The following is a 7,336-nucleotide window of genomic DNA, read 5'->3' as shown; positions in this document are numbered from 1 at the left end:
ATGATATGTAATAATGCCGTAAGTGAAGGAATAACTCTTACTACACTATATCAAGTTTATGTCACTTGAAAAAGTGCAGTGTGAAATCATTGAAATAGAATCAATGGGATAAATAGACATAGTTACTTTAATACAGGCAGATGAGTCATATATTTGAGTCTTGTGAAAATAGCAGGCCTATCAAATAATGACTTCAGACAAATACATCAGATAACGTTACCGGTATGTGAGGCAGTCCATGTTACCAGTACATGACTTTAGCACATTTCATAGTTTGAACTGTATAGTCTTCTTGTGTATATATATATCCAATCATAACCATTTTTATAACTACTTTATTACTTAGCTATTTGTGTATATTTTTGATCGTGTGTATTGCACTGTTGAGGAGAGGTTGCAACTAAGCATTTCACTGTACCGTTTACACCCTGTATCCCGTGCATGTGACGAAAACTTTTTAAAAAGATTAACGCACCATTCACATCAGCTATCAAAGTCAATATAACGGTGACCGACTTGACCAGCAGTATCTAGCCATCACTGACACTAAAATGAACTTGTCCAATGTGAAAATACAATATAGATTATGATCCTTAAAAATTAAAAACGAATCAACGCCTGATTTATATTTACAACGACAGGGGGTGCACCGTTCCTGGAGGTACTGCAATACCAGGTCGATGCGTGGAGTGGACGGAGCAAGCCCCTATTCCATCTCCCTATTCCAAAAATCTATTTAATATATGGTCCCCAGATAGGGGACGTATCAGATATTAAACTGATAAGAACAGATTTTTTTTTTTTCTTTTGGAAAAGTTTTATTAACACATTTCCTTTAAAACAGCTCATACATTTTTTTAACATCATTTCATACACATAAAAACGGCAATAAGGCATAAAACACAGCATTTGGACATTACATTTAAATTTGTTAAAAAGTACATGTTGTTAAAACCAATGAAAACAACCATGAATAAAAGTACTTTCCTTGTAAAAACATCAAATCTGTAAAGCCATTTAAAATGTGTACGAATGATTTAACAAAAGTAAAACATTTTTAAGACATGGAAAACATGTTAAAAAGTCACTTTGTTAAAAAGCTGTCTTCGGTCCCTTGTACAGGAGCGGGGTGAGTCCTTATCAAACTTGCCTCATCCTGCTCCTCTGAATAAGCCACCGTCCCGTCCTTCGGGGCCCAGAGGAGATCCCTCCCCTAGGCGCTTCGCCCTAGGCGCCGCAGCGCTGTCAGGCCGTGGCCGCCGGGACCTAGGGTGTTGTGGGGGACCCTTCGTATGGGGTCGAGGCCCCCTTCCTTTTGTACCACCCCAGGGCTTCCGTGGCTACCATAGCCACTGCCTGGGGGGTGGTCTCTACGTTCTTCGCTACCAGCAGGTTACGGGAGGACCACAGGGCGTCCTTCAGGCACGTGAGGGTGGGCCAGAGCTTGGTGAAGGCCTTCGATGGAATGGGCCTTCGGCCCACCCCGTACAGCACGAGCTGAGGCGTTAGGTCCTCCCCTGCTGGCAGACACGGAGTGATCAGGGGGCCTGCTTCCTTCCACAGGTCCCTGGCGGCTCTGCACTCACAGAGCAGGTGCCTCACCGACTCCTCTTGGCCGCAGCCTGGTCGGGGGCACACGGATGTTCTCGCCATGCCCCGTGAGTGCATGACGGCCCTGACCGGGAGGATCTCGTGGGCGACCATCCAGGACAGGTCCCGGTGCCGATTCAGGAGAGCAGGATGGGCCACATTACGCCAAACCGTTGTGGGCTCGCCTATAGCAAGCCCGCGTACTGGACACACTGGTTCCCGATCCTGCACAAGAGAGAGAAGAGAGCGGTGTTTAGTTAAAACCGTGACTGCTTCTTTTTCCAGTTTAAAATGTCTTAAAAATTTCTGGAGCTGGACGTAGTGAGTGGGGAGCAGGAAAGAGACTGGGGCTCGCAGGTCGACTGGGATCAGCCTCAGGGTCCTGAGGTAAGATCCCAGCCAGAACCGTGCGAGGGCCTGGGTCTTGTTGTTGACCGGGGAGGTGGCAAGAGTGAGATGTAACGCTGTGTAGCGGCTGCCCAGGAACAAGTAGAGGTCAGGCAAGCCTTTCCCCCCCTTGGACCTGGGCCTCTTGACCACCTCCCTCCTCAGCCTCTCCCACTTGCTTCCCCACAGGAAGTAGAACAGCATCCGCTCCAGGGCTAAAAGACTCCTTCGTGGGGGGATAAAAACAGAACTGATTAATAAAAGCACAGGTAAAATCACAGCTTTAATGATTAAAACCTTGCCCTCAAAAGTCAGCTGTCGTAGTCCCCAAAAACCCAGTCTCTGTCTTACTGTCCCTAAAATCCCGGTCCAGTTGCCACTACCTCCTCCCTCCCTGTCAAATTTTACCCCCAGTACCCTTATGTCCGTTGTTTTGACCGTCAGTGGTAGTCTGGTCAAGTCTGGGTCTGCCCATGGTCCAAAAAATTGGGCCTCGGTCTTGTCTCTGTTCAGTCTCGCCCCAGAGGCTCGTCCGTACCAGTCGGTCCTGTCCAGGGTCCTGTCGATGGATAAAAGGTCGGTACATAAAATGTTGACGTCGTCCATGTAAAAAACGCACTTGGCGGTCATCCCCCCACTCCCCGGGATACCCACCCCACTGATCCGTTGGTCCCTTCTCAAGACCTGTGCCAGTGGTTCAATGCAGGCCACGAACAGAAGGGGAGATAATGGACAGCCCTGACGGACGCCGCAGTGTACTCCCACCGCTTTTGACAGATGCCCATTTACGAGGATTTTGCTGGTAATGTCCCCGTACAGCAGTCCCACCCAAGCTAAAAACCTGTCCGGGAAACCCATTTTTTGAAGTACCTTAAGGAGGTACTGGTGCGAGACCCGATCAAAGGCTTTTTCAAAATCTAAATTTAGGACTACAAGCCGCATGTTTCTGTCTCTCGCATAACAGATGGCATCTCGGATCAGTATCAGGCTGTCCGTGATCTTCCTTCCGGGGATGGCACAGGTTTGGTCCGGGTGGATCACCTCCCCTAAAACAGAAGACATTCTGAGTGTTAAAACCTTGGTAAAAAGTTTACAGTCAAAGTTTAAAAGGGTAATCGGTCTCCAGTTCTTCAGGTCCGTCCTGTCGTTTTTCTTATATAAAAGAGTCACAATCCCCACTCTAAAACTGTCAGGTAGTCTGTCAAGGTGTTCAAAGTCCGTAAAAACAGTCAGAAGTTCGTCGGCTAAAACATCCCAAAAGGTCAGATAAAACTCCAAAGGGAGGCCGTCCTCCCCCGGTGATTTACCCCTCTTAAAATGTTTCAGTCCTTGGTCAATTTCTGTCCTCGTCAGGTCTTTTATCAGGTCGTCTGTGTTGGGTAAGGTCTTGTCAATGTATGTTAAAAGGTCCCCCATCGTTTCTTCACATACTTCTTTTACCCCGAACAGTTCCCCATAAAAATCCTCGACCACTTCCTTTATTTCTTCTGTGTCTGTTTTTAAAACCCCATCCTTGTTTTTTAACCCTGTTATTGTCCTACCCTTACTAACTATTTTCTTAAAAAAGTACCTAGTGCACTTCTCCCCCTCTTCTAGTTCCCTTTCTTTGCTTCTTAAAATAACCCCCTTACTTTTCTGTTCTGCTAAAAATGCCATTTCCTTCTTTACTTCTTGGATTTCTTGGTTAAAATCAAGGCCCTGTTGGCATAAGTTAAAATACCTTTCCAGTCGCTTTTGCAGTCCCACCATGCGTCTATCTTTTTCTCTGCTTTTTTTCTTTCCTATCTCTCTAAAGAAGGTCCTCGTCCTTCCCTTCACCATTTCCCACCACTGTGCTCGTGTGTCAAAGAAGTCCTGTAGCGTCTGCCACTGGCTGAACTGCTCCCGGTACTGACTAACTACTCTATCATCCTCTAAAAGGGAGCAGTTCAATTTCCAGGGCCCTCTTCCCACAGTCACACCCGATGTTAGTGAAAGGGTGCACGTCAGCATTACGTGATCTGAGAAGAAAGCAGGGGTTATTCTAGCATCAGTTGGGGGACAGTCCCGGGTAAACAGATAGTCAATGCGAGAGGCTCTGGTGCCATCACCACTGGTCCAGGTGAAGCCCTCCTCTCTTGGATGCAGGGTTTTAAAACAGTCAGTCAGTTTAAAATCCCTGCACAACCCTTGCAATAAAACACTTGACCTGTCTACCTTAAAATCCTCTCCTGCCCCTCTCCTATCTGCTCTACTTAAAACACAATTAAAATCCCCACCCACCACTAGAGGATCCCTCCCTAGCATGTGGGACTGCAGGTCTTCTAAAAGTGCGCACCGGTCTTGTTTGTCATTAAAACCATACACATTTAGCACATTAAAATCCCTCCCCATAAAAGTACAATTGGCTAAAAGAGCGCGTCCGCCTACCACCACCGTGCTCCCCCTCACCACCACCTGTGGGGTCTTGATTAAAATGGCAACACCGTCGTTCTTGTTAAAATTGGAACCACTCCAAATGGAGGGCCCGTGCTGCCACTTATCCTCCCATTTACTGTAAGAGGATAAAAAGGGTAGACCACACTCCTGTAATAAAAACACATCAGAGTTAAACCTTTCTAAAAAGGATAAAACCGACTGTGCTCTGGCTGCTGTTTTCACGCTCCTTACATTTATTGTGGTGATTTTAAAAGCCATAAAAGGGGTGAGTAAAAACAGTGCTAAAAGAAAAGAAGGCATTGAACAGTAAAAAGGGGGCTACTTTCCCAGGGAATTCTCTCTCTCCCTCCGGGGCAAGGGGGGGTGGCAGGGAGAGGAGGTTAAAACCGGACTTAAAAAGGAGATTTGATTGGGGGAGTTGGAAGGGAAGGTTCTGGGTTCTTCCTCCCCCTGGGAGCTCTCCCATTCCACCTTTCCTTTTTTCTCCTCACCCTGTTCGGGGTCAGAGAGCTCCTCTGCAATACTTTTTCGTGGGGGGAGGTGTTCCTCCAGAATCTCCCCTCCCTCTCCCGTGTCTCCTGACGCTGTCTCTAAAAGCTTTTCCGACACCGTCTCCATACTGTCTGACCCACTTGGGGAGCTCTCACTCAAAACCTCTCCAGGGCCGTCTTTCTCGGCCCTTTCTCCTTCAGGGGTCACCTTAGTCTGGGGCAGGGGGATTGGGGTGGGGAGGGTTTTGTCCTCTCCTCCCACTTCTTCCACCACTGCACCTTCCGCGCCCTCTACTACGGCCACCGCCTCCACCACTGTCTCCTCCACCACCACCACCTGCTCTACAACCACGTCCTCGGCAACTGCCTCGGTGGCCACCACCTGACGCTCGGAAGCCCGGTCCGCGGCCGCCTCCTCCCTCCTTTCGGCCCTGACCTTGTTGGCCCAGGAGAAGGGGCAGCCGCGGATGAGGTGGGACCGCTCGCCACAGAGGTTGCACGACCTTCCGTTCGTGCATTCCTCGTAGCGGTGGCCCACCTCCCGGCACTTCATGCAGACGACCTTTTTACAGGCCTCTGCAAGGTGGCCATGTTCACCACACTTACGGCACAGCTTGGGCTGGTCCTGGTAGTGAACATGGCCCCTATTCTCTCCGAGGACTATGGTGGATGGGATGGCTTTCAACCCACCATAGCCCCCGGGGTCCTCCCTCTGCTGGACAGTGACCCTCCAGGCCCCTGTCCAGATCCCGTCGGGATCCTTCACCTGGACCAGGGGCCCCTTCACGTTGCAGTACCTGCCCAGCCATACTGCAACGTCCTCCGGCTGTACGGTTTCGTTGTACATACGGATAATAACAGTTTTAATGCTATTATCCGTCAGCTTGGTCACCTCAAACATTGCTGTGAGGGACCCCTGGGTGTTCAGGGCGTTCTGGAGTTTCCCCCAGAACTCCCTCAGGAAGCTGCCGCTGGCAAAACTGACATCAAAGCCTTTCCCATAAGGGAGGGCTAGGATGCAGTTTACCTGCGCGGGATGGAAACCGAGTTCCTTTTGGAGGAATTTCCTGGAGAAATCCAATCGGGATAACTCCATTGTTTTTCCTCCCTTCTCCTTTAAAAGGAGGCGCACTGCATGGTGCCTCCTCATGCCAGCCTGTGCTGCTGACATGATGGAGGCCCACTCCCTTTAAAACCCAACACCAGTGAAAAGAGGGGGAGGGGAAGGGGAAGAAGGGGCGGGGGAAGGAAAAGGGGGCGGGGGAAGGGAGAGGGGGTTGGGAAAGAGGGTTGGGAGGAAGGGGGAGGGGTGTAAGACAACCGAGGATGCTAGCAGGCTCAGCTAGGCTAAGCTAACCAGGGCCTACCAGCACCACGGGACACACAACAACCTATCTAGCACAGCACCAAACTAATCTTGTGAACAAGGGGAAAGGAACACTTAGGGGGGGGGGGGGGATTTTTTTTGAAATAATACTTTTTTGTAAAGGGAAGGACACAAAGGGGAAAGACAAAAATTTGAACCACACACACCAAACAAAGGCCAGGAGGCTAGCAGGTCTTACCAGCAGGCCAGGCTAAGCCTACCAGCTAGCAGCCCACAAGCCAAGAGGCCTTACAACAGAACCAAACAAGCACACAAACCAAAAAGAGGGGGGAGGGGAACAAATTATTGGGAAAAAGGAGGGGAAACAACAAGGGGCACGCTAACTAACAACACCTGCCAAACTTGAGGAACGAACAGGCTGGCAGGCCTCACCAGCAGGCCAGGCTAGGCTAACCAGCTAGCAGGCCAGCCAGCAAGAAGTCCCCCAGCTGACAACACAAAACAACAAGGGACTAAAACAAAAGGCAATTTGGGGGATAACCCAAAGATACGAGGGGAACAAGGAAACTACAGTCAAGACAAAAACAAACAAAGCCTGCCACACCTAAGAGGGCCAGGGGGCTAGCAGGCCAAGCCAAGCTAAGCTAGCAGGCCCACAAGCCACTCGGCTAGCAGACAACACGAAACTCAAAAACAGTAGGAAGAGCTAAAGGGGGGGGAGGGTAGGATACAAGGGGGTGGAGAGATGCAAAACAGGACAAAACAGGGGGGAAAATGAAATTTAATTAAATAAGAAAGAAAAAAGACCAGAGGGCCTTTAAACTCACCCTACAGGTGCTGGTGCACCTGTAGCCCACCACCAAAACCACCACCTAACCCAGGACAAAAGAACAGACAAGGGTGAGACAAAACAACAAGAATAATAATTTTCACAAAATTAAATAACACAATTTCCCGGGCGCCCTCCGGCCTACGATCGCTTCTCCGATCAAGTGCAGCACTGACAAGGTAACTACACTTGATCTGAGCCAAAAGGCCGAGAAGCGAACCCAGTTCCTACATTTTAATATAAAAATGATTTGATCAAACAAAACTATGCTACATACAAATCAGAGCGAGATTC

At 49.2% G+C, this 7,336-nt stretch overlaps 1 pseudogene; it reads right to left on the bottom strand.

Moving 5' to 3' along the window:
• Positions 1 to 639: 639 nt before the first annotated feature.
• LOC129844376 (U2 spliceosomal RNA) lies at positions 640 to 820 on the bottom strand (annotated as a pseudogene).
• Between the last annotated feature and the right edge of the window lie 6,516 nt (positions 821 to 7,336).

The sequence above is a fragment of the Salvelinus fontinalis genome, unplaced genomic scaffold (assembly GCF_029448725.1).
Source record: "Salvelinus fontinalis isolate EN_2023a unplaced genomic scaffold, ASM2944872v1 scaffold_0200, whole genome shotgun sequence".
Taxonomy (NCBI): domain Eukaryota; kingdom Metazoa; phylum Chordata; class Actinopteri; order Salmoniformes; family Salmonidae; genus Salvelinus; species Salvelinus fontinalis.
The sequence above is the reverse complement of the archived record's forward strand: the minus strand, read 5'-3'. Positions and strand labels throughout refer to the sequence as shown.